Here is a 20973-nt window from a genome sequence, read left to right on the forward strand (position 1 = left end):
AAGTTTGATACATGAACCATATTAATCGGTGATGTCAAAATTTGTTTTTCATAAGAATGCTTCCAAAAAACTTAAGAGAAGAGAAATCACTGATATCTTGACATTAATAGAGATGGACTGACACAAGGTAACCTTTGGGAATGACTGGTTCCTTAAATGGAGGATAACAGTCAGAACTAGCTCCTGTCAATACACAAGACAGGAAACACCTCTTTTCTGCCATTTGGAAACAAATCCCATGTAATAACGTAAATAGTTTTTTCCATCTTCAAATGATAAAAAAGCAATTATTCTCCCCCAGGGGTGGTTCCAGCCATTTTTAAAGAGATAGGGCTCCCAACCAGGATAAAAGGCAGGGTTCAAACTAGGTTCTGTTCTTATTTAATTGCAACCAAAAAATTTGTACAGGTTCTGCAGATCCCAGTGTCTCGCTGACTTTTGCTGTTTTTCTCAGACTATCATTTGATTGTAAGAAGCTTCTGTCCAAGTTTTGTAAAAATCCAGAATAGTTTATGAATCTAATAATTGTTTTAAAAACTTTAACTTCAGAATATAAGGTTAACTAAGTCCATTAATAAGCAAAATACGGAAAAACAGGAAATAAGTTTTAACTATTTTTTGTCTAGATACTAGCTTTTGATCATAAACAAGCTTCTGTCTAAGTTTGTTACAAATCCAGAATATTTGAAGAAAGTTATTAAAATTTTAAAAACTTTAGTGAATGTATTGTATCCTGGCATTTATAAGTAGAATATGGAAAAATTAATTTGTTTCATTTACAAAATTTACTTCTGGGTACTATCTTATGATCATATTCAAGCTTCGGTGGAAGTTTTAGAAATCCAGAATAGTTTTAGAAAGTTATAAAAATTTCAAAAAACTTAAACTAAAGAGTGAATTTTTGTGATCGCCAATGATGACGCTGCTGACAGAATGTAGGATGGCTAAGTCTCATGTTTTTTTCAATTAAAGTTGAAGGCTCGACAAAAAGTATTAATGGTTTAAAAAGAATGTTAAATAAAATTTGTTGAATAGTGTTTAATCAAATTTTGCAGAGGTACATGCTTCCAATTGGCTTCCCTCAGAGTTACATGCCTCTAATTGGGACCGCGCTGCCAGGGGTACTGCTTCTAATTAGCTTTAGCAGACAGAGGTATATATGTACTGCTTCAAATCAGCTTCGCAACAAGACAGAGGGTATGTGCTCGCAATTAGCTTCACTAAGAGGTACATGCTTCCAATTGGCTTTGCTCAGACAAACGTACTGCTTCCAGTGTCGAAATGGTACGGTATGCAAGTCTGTACTATATCCAGCCTAGTAAATGGTACATAATTGCAAGTCAAATGTCGTCCAAATATACAAAAACATATTTTATTTAACATTCTTGATCTAGTTTATTTTCGCATCTACCTTCACTCTCCTATTTATAATTTATCCTGATGGTGACATTGTGAAATGCAAATTATCATTACAGGATTCTGCAGTTCCCTATAGTTTCAATCCTGATGAAGGTGCCATAGGATCCAAAATATGGCTATCTTATCAAATTCACTTTAGCAATCCCTTATTTTTTTTTATTATCTTTTGATTAAAAGAAGCATGTCCTAGTTCTGTCAAAGTTTGGTAAAAATCCAGAATAGTTAATGAATTTAATAAATATTTTAAAAACTTTAACAGCAGACTGAATGTTATGTTAACTTGAAGAAAAACTAAGTCAGTTATAAGTGAAAAATACAGAAAAATGGAATTTTATTTTTACAAAATTTACTTCTGGGTACATGTACTATCTTATCATCATAAAAAAGCTTTGGTCCAAGCTTGGTACAAATCCAGGAGAGTTTAAGAAAGTTATCAAAGTTTTATCAAAGTTTTTAAAACTTTAACCACAGAGTGACTGTAATATTTCCCAGGAGAAAAACTAAGTCCAGTTACAAGTAAAATACGAAGAAATGGAATTTTATTTTTACAATATTTACTTCTGAATACTATCTTATGATCATTTACAAACTTCTGTCCAAGTTTGGTATAAATCTAGGATAGTTTAAGAAAGCTATTAAAATTTTAAAAACGTTAACCACAGAGTGAATATTTGTGGACAATGCCAATGACGGAATGTAGGATCGCTATGTGTCACTTTTTCAACTTAAGTCAAAGGCTCGACAAAAGGAGGATCCAACCTCTCCAGAACTCCCAACCTCTGAATCTACCACTGCCCCTAAAGTATGGTACATGATCTAATTTGAACCTGCTTAGTTATAAAAAAGAAGATGAGGTATGATTGCCAATGAGACAACTATCCACTATCCACTAAAGACCAAAATGACACAAACATTAACAATTATAATATGTTTAAAGTGAATATTGTATGCAATTTTTAAAAGAAATATAAGGGGAATTTCGAAAAGAAATGTCAAAATCTTGTCATGATGAGTAATTGTTAAATGTGACAAAAAAGTTAAAATTAAAAATAGTTGTTAATTATGTATTGATAATTATAAACCAAATAGTTATACCAAACATTTTTAAGAATTACACTGATTTTAGAAAAAAATATGATGCCGAATGGACAAATGTCATTTTTAGAAATTTCTTAATTAAATTAAATTTGAAACAAGTTATCTCCCTTGCTTAAAAGTAAAAGTTTTCAGCTGTGTAAAGACAAAGCAAAGAAACAAACAACTATTTCGCTTAAATACAACATTCGAGGCTAATTGATGAAACTTGATTACAAATATTTTTCAAGCAAAATGTGAATACTGTGGATTCCTTATTATTGACAGTTTTTTTTATTATTATTATTCATGTGAATGACAAATTTTAGGTTTTCACAAAATTATTTTTTGGGGGATTTGTATGGAGAATTTGTAAAATGTCTGAATGAAAGCATATTATTGGGGGTTAGAGTTAAAAATGAACCCAAGAATGATATATTTGAAGCAAAATAATTAGATACTTCTGTTTAATACTAGGGATTTTTATCTAAATAACTCTGGGAAATGATGATAGTTTCAGATAAATAAGAATGAAGGTTTAAGGGGGGTATTTGAAATGATTTAAATACTTGTTCTTCCCACTTGGTCAAAGCATTAAGTGAATTTAATTTAAAAGGTAGATTATAATTTTGAAATGTTACTTTTACTTCACCATTATCTTGTTAGCAATCAGTGCTTTTAAGAAACAGATACCCTGAAATAATTTTGATGACGCTTAAGTATATAACATTTTGGGTAATTTTTCACAATAAGGTATTTGAATTCAATCTAAGATACAAATATATTTTTAATATTTTGGTTTCCAGTACATCATAATATGTCAAATATAATTTAGAATTTGATTAAAGACCTTTGTTTTTGACATTGTTTCGAAAATTATAAAACTTTTTTACAGATTTAAGCTCAAAATTATAATTTTTTTAATACTTAAATTACCAAACAAATATCAAATATTTTCATTTCAGAATTACATATAAAGATTCCCTCAAAAGCAGAACACCATATCCTGAACACTTGAAAACCATGACACCATTCAAAGAACCAATGAAAAAACAAAAGAAACAACCAGACCCTAGCAACTGCAAGCTACTCCAAAGAGAAACTATGTTAGTAATAGATAAGAAACGCAGCGCTCTGAGCTCAATGTATTTCTGAAATGGTCATTAGATATTTGCTTAGTCTTCAAAAAAAAAATCAAGATGAACATTAATGTTCAGCTATGAAACTTTAAATGCAGATGACAAACTTTAATTTAGTTTCAAGTACAAATGTACTGTTATTCTCCAATTTGACAATCAAGATGTATTGAAAACAGTAAAATATTTAGGGAAGTTGTTAAATTACAAAACTGAAATTTCAGTTTTATCATTTAAACGAGTGTATCATTAAAAACTGCATGAATTGTTTTGAAAATTTCAACCACCCGAAAGCACTAACAATGCAAACAAGACAATGTTTAAAAATGTTTTATAAATATCTGTTGATCATTTGATCCAAGGACCTTAAACTGTTTTACAACCTAATAAACCTCATCCTAAGTTATTTCAACTATCACCCTTTCTGCATTGATCAATTTGATAAAGAAATTAAATAAATGGGCGTTCCACTCTGGGTTAATCTCCAACCTCTTTTTTAGCTTCAAATGTTGTTGCATATATAAGTATGGAGATTTGTCACATTGGCACTCATACCACATCTTCCTATATATATCAATTTAACTATTGAAATTGATGGGCAAACCATTTTGCTGCATTTCAGAAGAAAATCTTGTTCAATGGTTAAATAGTGTTGTAATCAAATTAAATCAATCTTCTTCCACGGTTTTATCATTTAATATCCAGTTTTTAATGTATATTATAATTTGTATGCCTGAATCTTTTTTTGAGTTTTTTTCGGTCAAATTTCTAACTTGGTTGTTCACATGAATTGCTTAATAAAAATCTGTCATTTATGTATTCAAGCTGAATATGTTCTCAAAAAAAATACTTTTTGGTAATTTTTAAATATGAAATGAAAATTATTCCAGAATCCACCGACAAGAATCAAATAGGTACCACTTGTATTTATATCGGCATATTTATCTCCATATTTTTAAATTATGAGAAGGTGTCCATGGCTTTAATAAATCAAATTATTATTCGTCTACAGTTATAAATTATTGGATGAAAACTTTTACAACAAAAAAAAATTGCTCGACATAATCTTCCAGAATCGTTGATGGTGAATGTTTGGGATAATCATAAATATTTTTTTTTATTACAATATCAACTAATTTCAGAAATTCAAAATCTTATTCAATTAATCTGAACCAAACCATATTTTCCCCAATTACTAAATACTTTGCAGACATATCTTAATTTTCAAGCATTTTTTTACCACTTCCCAAGGGTAAAATATACATGAATTTGATCTTGGCATAGTGTACCTGAATTTTACTTCACAAATTTAGAGCAAAATTGCATCATTTGTTGAAATACCATATCGTATTGATACCCTTATTTTATACAACTTGCCTCCCCTTCTAATTTAGTGAATTTTTATTTCGCTACTCAGTGGCAGAATCCAGAACTTTTCATGAGGGGGCCCCCTCTAGTCATACTACAGTGATTCCTTATATAATCAACCAAAAGGAGTATGTTCGATAAGGTCCTAAAATGGCCCCCTTTTTAGCGTAAATTTCAAATTCAGATTAATCGACCAATATCACGATAAATTACAGCTAATCCATTGACTAGCTAGGATATACACCATTTTGTTGGAAATTTTACGTTTCATTATGACGTCACAAGTTGAACTCATTGATTTTCACGAAGAAATCAATGAAAATGGGTAAATTTCCATAGATTATTGGACAGGAAATATAGAGCGCATACGTCGACAACAAAGATCTTTTAAAATAATGTTTGTGAAGACATTTCACACGTCTTATTTGAATCTTAAGCTTGTCGACGCCTGCCCTCTATGTTTCCTGGTCCTTCATTTGGTTGCAATCTGGCTTATTTTGACAAATTTCACCAAAATCCCTTATTTTGACCTTTTTGGGATGTAAAAATTAAGGTGTTAGAAGTAAACTTTGACAAAAACAGTTCTGTGTAACTTTCTAACATGTCTTTAAGGCAACTTGAAACAGTTATTGTCTTGTTACTATGAACTTTATAATTGGGGCCAAATATGGCTCTTACCGAACTTACTCCTTTACCCACAAAAGGGGGGGGCAAGGCTCCCTGGATCCACCTATGCTACTGTCATTCAAGATATCAGTGTTTTCATGTAAACCCGAAATTTGTCATTTTACCTTATATTTTCTGTAAACAACAATACATTATTATATTCTGGAACAGTTCAATTGTAAAAACTCTTAGAAGCATATCTTAATTTTCAAAAAAAAAAATATAGAAATTTTTTATTTGTAATCTTTTATTTAACACATTTATTAATTTGGTTATGCATGAAAAAGGTTTGAACATTTATTTTCATATTCGTTGATTAAAGTAAATTAACATTTCCAATAAAAAAAAAATTATTCAAGAAATTATTTACTAATTATTTTTGATAGTCCAATGGAATTTTAAAAAAAATTCAATATGTAAAACATTTTGAAGAGATGAAAAACACATAAAAATTTCATGTTGCATTTTGACAATTTTTGATAGAATAAATGCAGCACAGAATGAAAAAAAAACATTTTACTTACACAAGTAGTAGATAAGTTAACATATCAAATACTTGCTAACATTCTGTGGTGTCTGAGATCACCCTTTTTTTTGTTTTGGTTGGTGCTTGGTGTCAGATCATTCCTGGTCTTTGGTAAGGTTGTTGTGCCTGAAAGCATCCCTGATCTTTGGAAAGGTTGGTGCATGGTGTCTGAGATCATCCCTGGCTATTTAGTTTAGTTGGTTGCATGGTGCCTGAAAACCTCTTAGGTCTTTGGTTGGGTTGGTGCTTTTTGCCCTAGTTCATGTCTGTTCTTTGTTTTGGTTGGTGCTCAGTGCTGGAGTTCATCCCTGGTCTTTGGTTGAATTGGTGCTTGAGAATCTCTCAGGTCTTTGAATGGGTTGTTGCTGTATAATATTTTGTTGTCAGTGTAGACAATTTTCCGTCACTTTTTTTGGTTATGTGTTGTCTTTTTTCACCACGTGGTTTGAGATTGTACCTCTTGTTGATCAAAATATCTGACTGTTTTGTTTGAATTTTGAGGATAATAGTTAAAATACTATTAGAGATATGCTATTCCCAGATGTTCCAGGACATGGATACCTTCATGATTACACTGTGTGTGCTGCTTCCTTGAAAAAAGGTGAAAACAAGATGTCTCATGTTAAATTTTGTGAGGTAAGATATTTCTCGTGTTCCAGGGTGTTCTCAAATTACACCAGTTAATACTTCTGATTGATTTGTTCTGTGGTTTTACCTCATTGACAAAAATACACAGAGACAAAAATAATAAATACTGCATACCTATACATCTTCGTAAGAACTCTGAAATAGATATGAAGAAGAAAGATTAGTTATTTGCACTTCCATAAAAGAAATCTACATGCCACTCTTCTTCTGTCACAACATAGCCAAACTCTAGGGTGTATGACTGAGGTTGCATCTACAACAAAAACAAATTTGTAAATTATTAGTGTTTGAGAATGTTGGTGTCACTTCCATCAAATGAGTCCATGACTGAAACATCCTCTCGGCTGCATCTGCAAAAACAAATCTGTAGTGTTGTGGAGAACGTTGGTGTCACTTTCATCAAACGGGCCCTTTAACAAGCTCATGGTAGAGTGATCTTGTTACTATTGTATAGTGCTGCGGAAACTCTGCGCTACCCTCCCTGGCCTAGTACAACGGAGTCTATCCAACGTCTATGACTGTAACATCCCACTGCTGCAATCTGCGAAAAACAAAATAATAGAATTAATAATCTGTTGTTGAACTCTAAAATGAAATAAAAATACATATACAACATTACACATATAAGAAAAAAATCAATTAAACTTTATTTTATTTTCTTTGAGGTAAATTTCAAAAATTAAATACATATTTTTTTAATTTAACTTTGGTATCTTCCTTTTTTTATGTAGCTCTTGTTGACCATTATACCAGACTGTTTTAACTATAAGAGGTATTGTATTTCTAGAAGTTCAAGGACATGCATACATTCTTGACTACACTGTGTGCTGCTTCAATGAAAAAAGGTGAAAATAAGATGTGTTAAATTTTTATGAGGTAGGATATTTTTTGTGTTCCAGAGTGTTCTCTCTCAAATTACACTAGTCAAACTTATTACTTCTGATCGATGTACTGTTCTTTGGGTTTTAACTCATTGACAAAAATACACCAAAAGACAAAAAATAATAAATATTTTATACCTATGCATCTTTGTAAGAACTCTGAAATGGATATAAGAAGAAAGATTAGTAATTTGTCACTTCCATAAAAATGGACATACAGAAGTCTATATGCCACTCTTCTTCTGTCACAACATAGCCAAACTCTAGGGTGTATGACTGAGGTTGCATCTACAACAAAAACAAATTTGTAAATTATTAGTGTTTGAGAATGTTGGTGTCACTTCCATCAAATGAGTCCATGACTGAAACATCCTCTCGGCTGCATCTGCAAAAACAAATCTGTAGTGTTGTGGAGAACGTTGGTGTCACTTTCATCAAACGGGCCCTTTAACAAGCTCATGGTAGAGTGATCTTGTTACTATTGTATAGTGCTGCGGAAACTCTGCGCTACCCTCCCTGGCCTAGTACAACGGAGTCTATCCAACGTCTATGACTGTAACATCCCACTGCTGCAATCTGCAAAAATCAAAATTATAGAATTAATAATCTGTTGTTGAACTCTGAAATGAAATATAAATACATATACAACATTACACATATAAGAATAAAATCAATTAAACTTTATTTTCTTTCCTTTGAAGTAAATTTCAAAATTAAATATCTTTTTTAATTTAACTTTTACTTTATTTTCCCACAAAATTTAGCTTTGTAAATGTTGTAAAAATACACAAATTATTAGTCTGTTTCTTTTGTTACCTTTTCTGAAGTTGGACACAGACTTCTTTTTAATGAGTTTTACGGTGCAAATTGCTGTGTTTGTTTTTTCTACATTGGCTCATAGAGGTATAAGTGTGGGTTTAGATCTCTCAAAACATGTTTAACCCACTACATTTTTGCACCTGTCCCTTGTTAGAAGCCTCTGGACCTTGTTAGTCTCGTAGGTTTTTTAATTTCAGTTCATTTTAATATATGTTTGAGTCCACTTTCACTGACCTAGTGAACATTTTTGTGTAGGGGTCAGCTGAAGCCTGCCTCCAGATGCTGGATTTTCTTGCTGAGTTGAAGAGTCATTAGTTGATTCGGCTGTTTTTTGCTCTTTGGTTGGGTTGTTGTCTCAGACATAATTCTTTTGTATAAGATTTGTACTTTGCAAATAATTGCACTCAAGTGAGTAAAAAATTGAAGCAAAAACATTTGAGTTTTACCACTGAAATAATATTTTTTGTTGGCAAAACCGTTTTATTTTGACATTCTGTTCTTTTTATTATCTGACCAAGCTGAGCAACCATCTACTACAAGGGTTCTTATTAAATGTTGTATGCATACAGACCAAAATGAGGTTGAATTGTGGTTTTGGAAAAAAATATGAAATCAGCAATGCTTTTCAGATCATTTTTACCAATTTAACTATAAAAATGACTTAATAATTACAAGTCATTTCTTCATTATTCCACTTTTATTAATATTTATAAAAAAACAAAGTGCTGTTATTGTTTATCTAAATCATTGCAAATGCCTCTATAAGTGATAAATTATCTAAATGGTTTTTTTTTTAAGCAGAAGGTGGCTAAAATACACAAGATAATGATAATTAAGTAATTTTTATAACAATTTGAAGCTCCTACCTAAGCTTAGGAATTTGATGGTTTCTTTAATGTTTTTTGAGTGAAAGTGACAAGCTCCAGGGGAGGATCCAGCCATTTTAAAAAGGGGGGTTCCCAACCCAGAGTAAAGGGGGAGGGGTGGGGGAGTCAAACTATATGCTCCCATTCAAATGCATTGATAGGCCCAAAAAAAGGGGGGTTCCCAACCCAGATTAAAAGGGGGGTCCAACTATATGCTCCCATTCAAATGCATTGATGGGCCAAAAAAAAGGGGGGTTCCAAATTCCAGACCCCCCCCCACCCCTGGATTCACCACTGAGCTCATTGTGTAAAAGTCATATTCTATTGTGCAAACCATAAGCCTTGCTATCAACAATAAATTTGGTGAAAACTTTATCAAAAATGAAAGTCAAATCTTCTTATCACTAAAAAAAGGTTATATTGCCTTTTGTTCAAACTCATTTACACTCTGACGAAACTAAAAAAAAAATCAGTCAAAGTCAATCAAATGTTTAGCATTGACAATGCATATAACATTTCAATGGAACTAACGTACATAAGGTTCTTTGTGACTCAAGAGGTGAAAGCCCATAAAACTACTAACAATGACGAAATGCTTTCCATGTCTCCAACAAAGTTGTCACTAGTACCATTCAACTTCAATCAACATTGTGTTTGTCTTAGTCAAAGTCAAAGTGCAGTGCTAGTGAAATTGTCTCAACAGAGTAGAAATGAGTAAAAAATGTTTTTGAAGATACTTGAACATTTATAAAATTATATTTATTTCAAGATGTAGGACACACCTTTGGACATTTTAGTGTGCTGATTAGGGTCTCCATGCTGTGGTATTTTGTTAGAAGAATGGCATCCTACATCTTAGTCTTGGAATTTATTTTGAAAAATGAAGAAAAAAATCTTTTGTTGATTGTAAGCATGGCAAAAGGCAAAACAATTTCTGTATTTCTTTTATCTAAGTTATCAATTATATATGTGAGGGGGATAGGACCTATATTGGGATTCGGGAATCTGGTATTTTAAAGCACAGGATTTAGGGATTGACCCCTTCAGGATAAAGTTTGTTTTTTTTTAATTTCTTGATGTCAGGATCTAAATTTATTTAAATTTCGGGAGCTCAGGATTTTGTGTTTTTAAGCCCGGGATTTCTGGATCAGGACCCCTCTTTAAGTTTTCAGAATTATTCCATGTGGTCAGAGTTATCTCCCATTGATCAAACAACTCCATATTTACTTACATTGTTAAATTTTGAAAAATGACCAGAGCAACTGAATTAATTCTTAAGACCATTCAGGTAGTGGCCATTTTCCTCAATGATAAGAGTGACATTTTTCTCTTGTTGGGGAGTCAAGATTTCCATTATTTTTTTAAACCATAAATTGGCTTATTTAAAATTTGAAACCCCTCAATTTGAAAAGTTTTCTGTATGAAATTTTATCGTTAAATGGTTAGGCATTGCACAAAACAGGCTCAAGCTTTATTTAAAAAAAAAATTCACCCTGCAACATGCTCATGTGCTTAGGTCAGATATTTGTGTGTATGTAAGTTATTTGTCAGTCTGTTCATTTTATTCATAAATATTTTAGACTTTGGATGATTTACAAGTTCACGTATTGTATAAACATCAGACTATAGTTGAAACCTCTAGATGGTTTTGGTTATTTATTTTCCTTTGGTCACTGTCTTGTTGGTGTTTACCCTTGATCCCCCATTTTCCATAATGATGCTTAATTTTTAACCAACAATAAGAATACTCACCAAGTATAATTCAAGATGAGGTTCTTACCATACTCTTTGGTAACCCCAAATATACTTAATACATTGCTTACTCTTCAAGGTCATACGGTTCTTCTTTCTGCTCAGTTGTTTGGTCCCTACAAAATATCATTTTATTTTAATATATGAAAGGATTGAAACTGCAGAGCTCCAGATAAGCTGCGTATTTGCGTGATCACGCAATACAAATATTAGAAAACCCAATGCAATTGTCCATTGCAGGGTTCAACAACCCAATTAATTCAACGGAAAACCCAATTATATACCGAAACCATGAGTTCTCAATCCTTTTATTGACTACCGTTTGCGTTATTTACCCTTATCTGTTTAAAGTCGTCGCGTAAACTATTTTTATAATATTTATAATTGGAAATTTCCAGTCGGTCTAAAAATAGATCCCTGCATCAAGTACCTGAAATGGGTCCCTGTTTGAGTTTTCCCTTGCTCAATAGGTACACGTGTTTTTGTAAACATTTCGATCTTCTCGGCTTTTATCTAATTAGCGTGTGTCATGTAGTCATATTTTTTTCGCATTGCTCGGGATTTATCATAACATACATTGAATTAAAACGAAAGTGAATGTCCGGTAAAAATATTGAATAGAAGCATGTTTTTGGCTTCTTTTGAAAAGCTGAGGGAAAGTTATGATGATAACAAGACTCAGCCAGTGTTTTAAGAAAGCGTCCATCAAATGCACAGGCGTGTGTGCGTACCATAACGAGAACATTTCTAATAAACACGGGGTTTCATCAAAATCGAAATCAGTTGAAAAAAGTGAAAGGCCAAAACAATTATGAAAATGATAAAGCATCAGAAACCAAAAGTTCTAAATAAAAGACAACTAAACCCAGATTTATGTAAATTGAATAAAACAAAATCATTCAAGTATAATTAGAGTTTATATACTATTTTTTATTTATTTTACGGTTAATTAATGAATACACATTACCATGCACACAGGCACTGGTCTCAGAATTTATTATATGAAGGTATAAGACGAGTGCCTGTGAATACACATATCTGGTTTTCTGTGAGAAAATACAAAACTGGCAAAAGGTTTGAAACGGGACACAATGTAAACCTACAACTGCTCCACAGTGAATAAACCAAATAAAACAGCTAGCAAATAACCCTAACCATAACCTCAAATCAAATAAAACAGCTATAAACAAAGAAAGGAACATATTTAGATGGAAAACAATTGGGGTTGATATTGCCTAAATATTCAATATTGTGTCGATGAAAAAACACAATTCATTAAGGAGCTTGGTGGTGAAAAACCCAATTTGATATTAACCTGAGGGGTGAATTGGAATTGATAATGCAATTAAAAAACTTTATCACCCAATTATTTAAGAAAATGGTGGGTAAAAACCCCAATATGTGAAATCTTATCTGGAGCTCTGAAACTCAAAACTGTATTGTTCATCCTTTTTTAATAAAATGTTTATTCAGTCACATGTTTTCCTTGGTACATCTCCTTTAATCAATGCCATATTTCACCTCATTTCTAATATATTTATTTCAAGAAAGATAAAATTAAACACCACTATTATCCTATAAAACAAACCTCAAAATTTTAACCAATACATACCTGAGTAATCATTTCCAATGCTGTAAAGCTTCATCATAAACTGATTGATGAAATGCAGCTGGCTGATTTTCTAATCATTGTAATGTTGACTATAGTCTGATTCTCTAATCATTGTAATGTTGACTCTAGTCTGATTTTCTAATCATTGTAATGTTCACTGTAGTCTGATTCTCTAATCATTGTTATGTTGACTATACAGTCTAGGTGTCTGTAAGTCTTCACATTTCTCTGGTTCAACAATTCATCAAAATAAGACTGTTGCATTTTGTGGATAATCATAGTCTTGTAAATTCTCTGAAAAACCAAATGTAATTAACTTTTATATAAAAAATGTATTCAGAAGGTATTGCCAACAAATTCAGTTGGTACACTGTCAGTCTCCTAGACATATACATGAATGTGTCCCCTATTCCTGTTGTTGTAGGTAGATACTATTTGGAAGCAATACCTGGTCAAGTTACATGGATCTTTCAACTTGAAATGCATGATATATTTGCCACAGGGGGTTATGCACCCACAATCAATCATGAATTTTACCATGGTTACAGAACTTATAGTTACAGTTCGATGATGTTTATACAAGAGTAAAAGCTTGAAAACATAACAACTCTAATAAATCAATTAACTTAAAGAAATGTGGTAAAGTCATCATATTGTAATTTCACATGCAACATGAAAAATTAGTGAAATCATTCAATTCTCCAAAAGTAATTTTCTGGAACTTTTAAAATCTAAAATCCAACACAGATCACATTGAATCAATTAATTGCCTTAAAATTCTTTCAAACATATGTCATGTCCCCTAATATTCTAATGAAACAAGAATGTGTCCATAGTACATGGATGCCCCACTCACACTATAATTTTCCATGTTCAGTGGACCGTGTAATTGGGGTCAAAACTTTAATTTGAAATTAAAATTAATAAGATCATATCATAGGGAACATGTGTACTAAGTTTCAAGTAGATGTGACTTTAACTTCATCAAAAACTACCTTGACCAAAAACTTTAACCTGAACTTTGCACTTTCATTTTCTATGTTCAGTGGACCATGAAATTGGGATCAAAACTATAATTTGGCATTAAAATTAGAAAGATCATATCATAGGGAACATGTGTACTAAGTTTCAAGTAGATGTGACTCAGTTTAACTTCATCAAAAACTACCTTGACCAAAAACTTTAACCTGAACTTTGCACTTTCATTTTCTATGTTCAGTGGACCATCGTAGGTGGGGCATAAAAATACCTAGGTCTTTGTCCAAGTAAAAATCAATTTAAACTGATTTGGCTTCTAATTCTAACCTATTGATGACACGACCATATATCGGTTCAAATTCTAACCTTTTGATCACATGACCATATAGGTGTTACACAACAATCTACTCATTTCACACTTTAGTAACTGGCTGTGCAGAAAAATATCTACTGACAAAGGACATACTGCAAATAAATTATGTAACTGAACTTTACTCAGATCAATAACAAAAACGTGAAAAAAGTGTTAAAACAATTGAGATTAAACCATGTACATAATATTTATTACCACCAAAACGGCTGTAAGTAAATCGAGGATCAAGGACAATTATAATGGAGAATCAAGTCTTCTACTTTTTGAATTATGGCTTTATCATCTTTATAAAATACAAATAGACTGCATCTTCTATAAACTTGAAAACTGTAAACTTGAAATATAATTCCATGTATCAGTAAAATACGAAAAACTAAAATAAATATTTTCAAATCTTTGCTATCGATAGTTGAGCAAAAATATGCCATCTGCATTTTCAGTTGGTGCAACCTTTTCAAACATCACGATACTTGCTACAGCATCGACTCAGGCACTTGTTTTGTAGTAACCAGTGCATGATCTAGTTTATTTTTTTTTATTTATTCCGATGTCAATGAACACGATTGATTGTTGGTTACTTGGTGTCCAGTGGCAAATATATCATGCATATTCAGGACGATCAATGAACACGAGCCAACTTATTAAATTTCATCAGATAGTCTTCTATATCATATCTTAATTTTTCGAAAAAGATTTCAAAAGTCGTGTTTTGATCCATATTTTTAATAATGAAAATAATCTGGGAAAATACCAAGGGGTTAATATCTACCTTGAGTATGTGTGGTTTCACGAACAGTTCAAATCAAATCTTTTGCTTCTGTAAACTGCATGTGTCCATCTTGTTCGTTTGAAGACAAAGTTCTATTTGAAACACTTCGGCGGGAAGTTTTCCACTGGTCAACAATGAAGGGTCTAAAAACTCCAAACCAATGAAAACTCACAAAATAAGACACACCCTCGGTATTAAAACTGCTCACAAAATTTATTTGACAACAGCTAGCCTTTTTTAACAAAAAAATTTAGATCTCAAATCGAGCATAAAAAGGTGTGATAATACATTTGATATAAAAATGACTTGTAAAGATCTTTTTTATCCTAAAGACTCATGAAATTAAGAGACCGTGGCATTTTATACATAAACAGTTACAAATAATAAATAAGAAACATCACGAACTCCATTAAAAAAGTTACAATTAAATATGTATCATAATCTAGTTGTTCTTTATCACTTAGATCACATTTTTTTTCCAGATCCATCAATAGAACAAACACTAACAGCTTCAATTGGCAACTTGTGACTTCCACATCTAAATTTATTAATAGTATACATCATTTCAGGTGGGGAAACAGAGAGATATTTCTCAATTAAAACCAAATTCAGTCTTACAATTCTATAATTAATACACTTAGGTGAGTTAAATATTTGTGCTTTCCAATTTTCAATAAATTTTTCATGAAGAAACTGTTTAACTTGTCTTGACACAATAACATTTCTTTCCATAATTTGGTTATTCCTACAATGATTATAACCACATTCAAGTAAAATTTCGTTGATACATGGTAACCATTTAGAGTGATACACATCATCTTCGTCAAGTCCACGGTGGGTATGGTTGTCCTGCGAGAGAACGTACTGTGCTGGTGATTCGGTCCTGACGGGTGCTGGTGATCAATGAAAAAATGTAAACAAAGACGAAAATGATGATTTTTGACGTTTTCACTAATAAAAAATGGAAGAAAACAGTTGAGATTTTTCAATTTTGTTTCTTATGGGTTCATATATAAACCATTGAAAAGTTGACCCTCTAAACTGTTTCAGTAAGCGTAACACAAAAATGCTCAATTTCAGAAAATCTCGAACTGAAAAAATAAAACAAAAATGCTCATAGAGTCCGCTTTCTCTACCGCATTCCACACGACAGAACTATTTTGTAAAAAAACATTGCAATTTATAAAAAAAATAGCATTTTCTCAATTAACTCATGTCCTGATACTGTGCTGGTGGGTCCTGTCATTGTGCTGGTGGGTCCTGATACGGTGCTGGTGATTTTGGATTAGAAGTTGGTCATATTTGAAACAAATGTTACAAAATCAATAAAAATTGGGCAGCTAATTGTTGTCAATAGGATCTATTACTCCTATTTAGCTCTTGTGCATTTATTTGGTTGTTTAATATGTGTTTTCAAATGATCGTAACTTGTATAACATAATTACATAAAAGGGCAACATCTTGGACAGAAGCTTGTTTATGATCATATGATAGTATCCAGAAGTAGATTTTGTAAAAATAAAATTCCATTTTTTCCGTATTTTACTTATAAATGGACTAAATTACATTCACTCGGTGGTTAAAGCAGGGGCGGATGCAGGAATTTTCCAAAGGGGGGGGGGGGGGGGGGTGCAAAACATATGTCCCGATACAAATGCATTGATCGGCCAAAATAAAGGGGGGGGTGCGAACCCCCGGAACCCCCCCTCTGGATCCGCCACTGGTTAAAGTTTTTAGAATTTTAATAACTTTCTTAAACTATCCTTGGTTTGTACCAAACTTAGACAAAAGCTTGTATATGATCATTAGATAGTATCCAGAAGTAAATTTTGTAACAATAAAATTCCATTTTTTCTATATTTTACTTATAAATGGACTTAGTTTTTCTGCGGGGAACTGTGGTTAAAAGATTTTAAAATTTTAATAACTTTCTTAAACTATCCTGGGTTTGTACCAAACTTGGACAGAAGCTTGTTTATGATCATAAGATAGTATCCAGAAGTAGATTTTGTAAAAATAAAATTCCATTTTTTCCGTATTTTACTTATAAATGGACTTAGTTTTTCTGCGAGGAAACATTACATTCACTCTGTGGTTAAAGTTTTTTCAAATTTTAATAACTTTCTTTTACTTTCCTGGGTTTGTACCAAACTTGGACAGAAGCTTATTTATGAACATAAGATAGTTTCCAAGGGTAAATTTTGTAAAAAGATAACTCCATTTTTTCTGTATTTTACTTTTAAATGGACTTAAATTTTCTTCCAGTTAACATTACATACAGTCTGCCGTTAAAGTTTTCAAAACATTTATTAGATTCAATAACTATCCTGGATTTTTACCAAACTTGGACAGAAGCTTCTTACAATCAGAAGATAGTATCAAGAGGAATATTTTTATTGATTTTTTCCTCATTTTTGTTGAGCCTGCGATTTACAGCAATAGAAGGCGAGACACTGGGTTCCGCGGAACCCTTACAAATTTTTCTTTTAAAATACAACTTTTTAATCTTACGGGAAACTATTCCAAGCTTAAAACTTTTACTGCAACCTCGCTCTTACTTATTCCCCCCCTAAAAAAAAAACCCAAACAAACAAACCCGCAATACTTTTGTCATTCTTATAGTCAGCACTCAATTGTTCACAAAGAAATGTGATTTAAGCTGCTAAAGACATATGATTCAAACGCTCAGAAAGTTCTTTGTTCTATATTTTTTCTCTCCATTTTTATGCAAAACGGTAACCTTTTACATTTTTATTTAATGGGTTATTGTTTGAGGTATTACGATGACGTATGGTTATTAACACATACTTCCTTTGGTTTCTTAAGGAAACTTGTCCATTGACAACACAAATACCACATCATCTACTTTATATAAGTATTGTATAAATTACAACGTATTTTTGGTGATCTAGCAAAATGATCGTAATCCTGAAAATCGTAAACATATTTTCTTGTAACATAAATTAGTTTTTTTCCTTTGATGTTTTTATGAAATAATTTGCTTAAAAAGTGTGTTGAGGGAAAACCATGGTATATTATATGCAAATTAATGTTGTACCATACTTTGCTAATTAAATTTGCAACTCAACTAGAAATCAAAGGAAAAAGGCGGAGCTTCAGCCATGGTATAACATATTCATGTTTATGTTATTCCATGGCTGAAGCTCCACCTTTTTTTTTAAAATGTATCCGCCTTTTAAATATTTAGGAAACTGTTAAACGTACTAAAAGGTCAAGATCTTCATTTGTTTGCATTTCATAACAAAAAGGCAATACATTATGTGTACCCAAATCTTTAGAAACCTTTTTCAAACTTCCTTTGCGAAGATCCGATTAAATTTCGATTTTAAAAAGGGGGTACCTATAGAAAAAAGGAATAAATATCGGCTACAAATATCTGTGAAAAAACATGATATTTTTTGCGATCAATTAGGGGAACGTACACTTTCTACGCTCCCTGGATCCGATACTGTTTAAGTACAGTGTTTTATCATTAAAATTGTGTTTTAATAAATAATCTAATAATCGAATTAATAAAATAACGGAAGAAAGCAGTTTGTACGAAAACTAGAAATGTATAAATATGCATTTTTCAATGAGATGAAAATTCTGTAAAATATGATTAATTTGTATGATACTTGAAAACAAAAAAAACCCCAATTCTTACCGTCATTAGAATAATTATTTAATCCTTGTCCGACGCTGGAATCCGATATTTTTGTTTACCTCAGTCTGATGAAATTATGAAGTTACTTGCGCAAACAACCATACACGGGGCGCAAAACTAAATAAAAATCGGGAAAATCTAACATGTTCTTTCCTTTGTGCAAATTCAGGGGTTCTATTACATGAAATACACAGAATAGCATACACGAGGCGCAAAAGTGACTTGCGCGAGCTTCCATGTCATTGGATAAAAATTTAACGTGATCAATTTCCAATATTAGTTGAAGGTCTTGAAGCTGTCAATCATTTTATTTATATTGCAAATTTTATATACCATTTGTCTTACTCATTAACATATTTAAACAAACTCATCCTTCGGATTCGTTTGTTTAAATATGTTATCTCGTAATAATCATGGTATATATAGTACTTATCTTAAAAGGGGACAAGAAGGGTTCCATTAACAGGCCAATAAATAAGATTAAAGTTAATTTAAAAAAAAAATTTAAAAAAGGGGTATTTTTTCTTGCATAATAACAGTATACGGATTCAAAACAACGTCAATTTCAAGAAAGCAGGCAACAGTTAATTAGTCAATAACAGTACAGCATCAATGATCTTGAATATATGCCACTTTTAACTAAAATATAAAGGCACAGAACCAGGACATCGGAGCACAGAACCAGGACCGTTTTTCTTATCACCAGCACCGCGTCAGGACAATTCTGTTAAACGAACTTGCACGACTTTTGCAATATAATATTGTTGTAATATACTTTGCATGGTACTTATGACGCATCAGAGAAAAATTAAGCAACAAAACGGTCGTTTTATTGCCGTTCTGATACAATGTAAACAAACCCACCAGCACAGAATCAGGACCCACCAGCACCCGTCAGGACCAAATCACCAGCACAGTACGTTCTCTCGCAGGACAACCATACCCACCGTGAAGTCTATATAACATATCATATCGTGCGTGATATTTTCTTTTTTTTACCATTTAAAATAAGTTGCAAAAAGACAACCGTTCTGGCTTTAATACAAATAGGCATAGGTTCTCTACCAAGCTCTCCATAAACAATACAATTTGGAGTACATTTTTTAATCTTCAAAATATACTTGCAAAATTCTATTGCAAAGATTAAATAATTTCATTGTTTTCGTAACCCCACACTTGAGCACCATACAACAATATAGGTGCAACCACTGCATCAAATATTTGTAACAAAATATCAACTGGTAAACAAAGCCTTCTCGCTTTACACAATGCATAGAGCATGGCCTTCCTAGCCTGTTAGACTAGCCGAGCTTTATTTTTTGAAAGTGTACCTTTTCTTAAAAAAGACTATTCCCAGATATTGAAAATCTTCTATAACAACTATTTATTCATTATTGTATAAAAACTGAGTATTCTCACACTGCCTATTTTTGAAAGTAGAATAACATTGGTCTTAGTTACATTGACTTTAAGTTTCCAGGTCTCACAATATAAAAACATCACATTTAGACTTTAGTGCAGATTGCAATTCAGCTGCCAGATTCTGCAAAAATAACAGTATCATCAGCATATATACTAGTCAACAAAAGAAACGATACACGACTTTAGAATAAAATTTATCAAAGAGTATTAAAATTTTAACAAAATGAGTTACACTATTTCCAAAGGCTTTCATTTGCAATGTATGCAATTGTGATAATGAAAATCAAAACCTTTCGGAGAGTACCTTAATTCCATGTAAACGATCATAGGGTGCAAATTATTTTTGTGGAAAGTTTGACACAAAATCGTCACACAATTTTCTAAGTACCAAATAGAATTATCAAATTCGTTTAAAAAATATTCATAACGCTAATCAAGTTAATATATTCATGTTGTAACTAATTATATATAATGGGTTGAATTGAAAAAAAATGGGTAAAAAATGTGTTTATGAAATCTCAAAAATGCAAAAAAATAAATTGTTTTCGTCTCAAATCAATGTTTTAGATATGAAAACAACACACTGTAACTTTAGAACCTTTCGGATTAGTTTTAAGATTGTTAACGTTCTTTTTAATTTCACTTTACACATACAGTCAATGGTAAATCAATTGATAATGTTTACATTTTAACGATTTCTTGTTGGGCAGAACTTTGCTTTACAAATAAACAAAGAAACTGTACGATTTTTAAAAAAGAATTAATGTCAAACATTGTCTTTATTGTCATTGAAAGGTTGACATCATTAGTTTTTTTCAAGATTTCAAGATTTTATTCATAACCTCAGACACATACTTGTGTACAAGAGGACAATATATACATACATATTAAGATAATACTTAGCGAGACAGGACAAACGGAACACAAATACATAGTATATTTTAAAAGACAATTGGTATAATTAAATAAAGTATTTTATGATTTTCTTCACAAAAAT

The 20973-nt window shown here is 31.7% G+C and overlaps 1 long non-coding RNA gene across 1 annotated transcript; it reads right to left on the reverse strand.

Annotated features, from left to right (window-relative positions):
• Window positions 1-13082: 13082 nt before the first annotated feature.
• On the reverse strand, window positions 13083-14971 carry LOC134724521 (uncharacterized). Its single transcript, XR_010108444.1, has 2 exons — window positions 14888-14971; window positions 13083-14210 (listed from the first exon to the last, which is right to left on the reverse strand). It is a non-coding gene; the product is annotated as an uncharacterized LOC134724521 (long non-coding RNA).
• Between the last annotated feature and the right edge of the window lie 6002 nt (window positions 14972-20973).

This window comes from Mytilus trossulus, chromosome 7, assembly GCF_036588685.1.
Source record: "Mytilus trossulus isolate FHL-02 chromosome 7, PNRI_Mtr1.1.1.hap1, whole genome shotgun sequence".
Lineage (NCBI taxonomy): Eukaryota > Metazoa > Mollusca > Bivalvia > Mytilida > Mytilidae > Mytilus > Mytilus trossulus.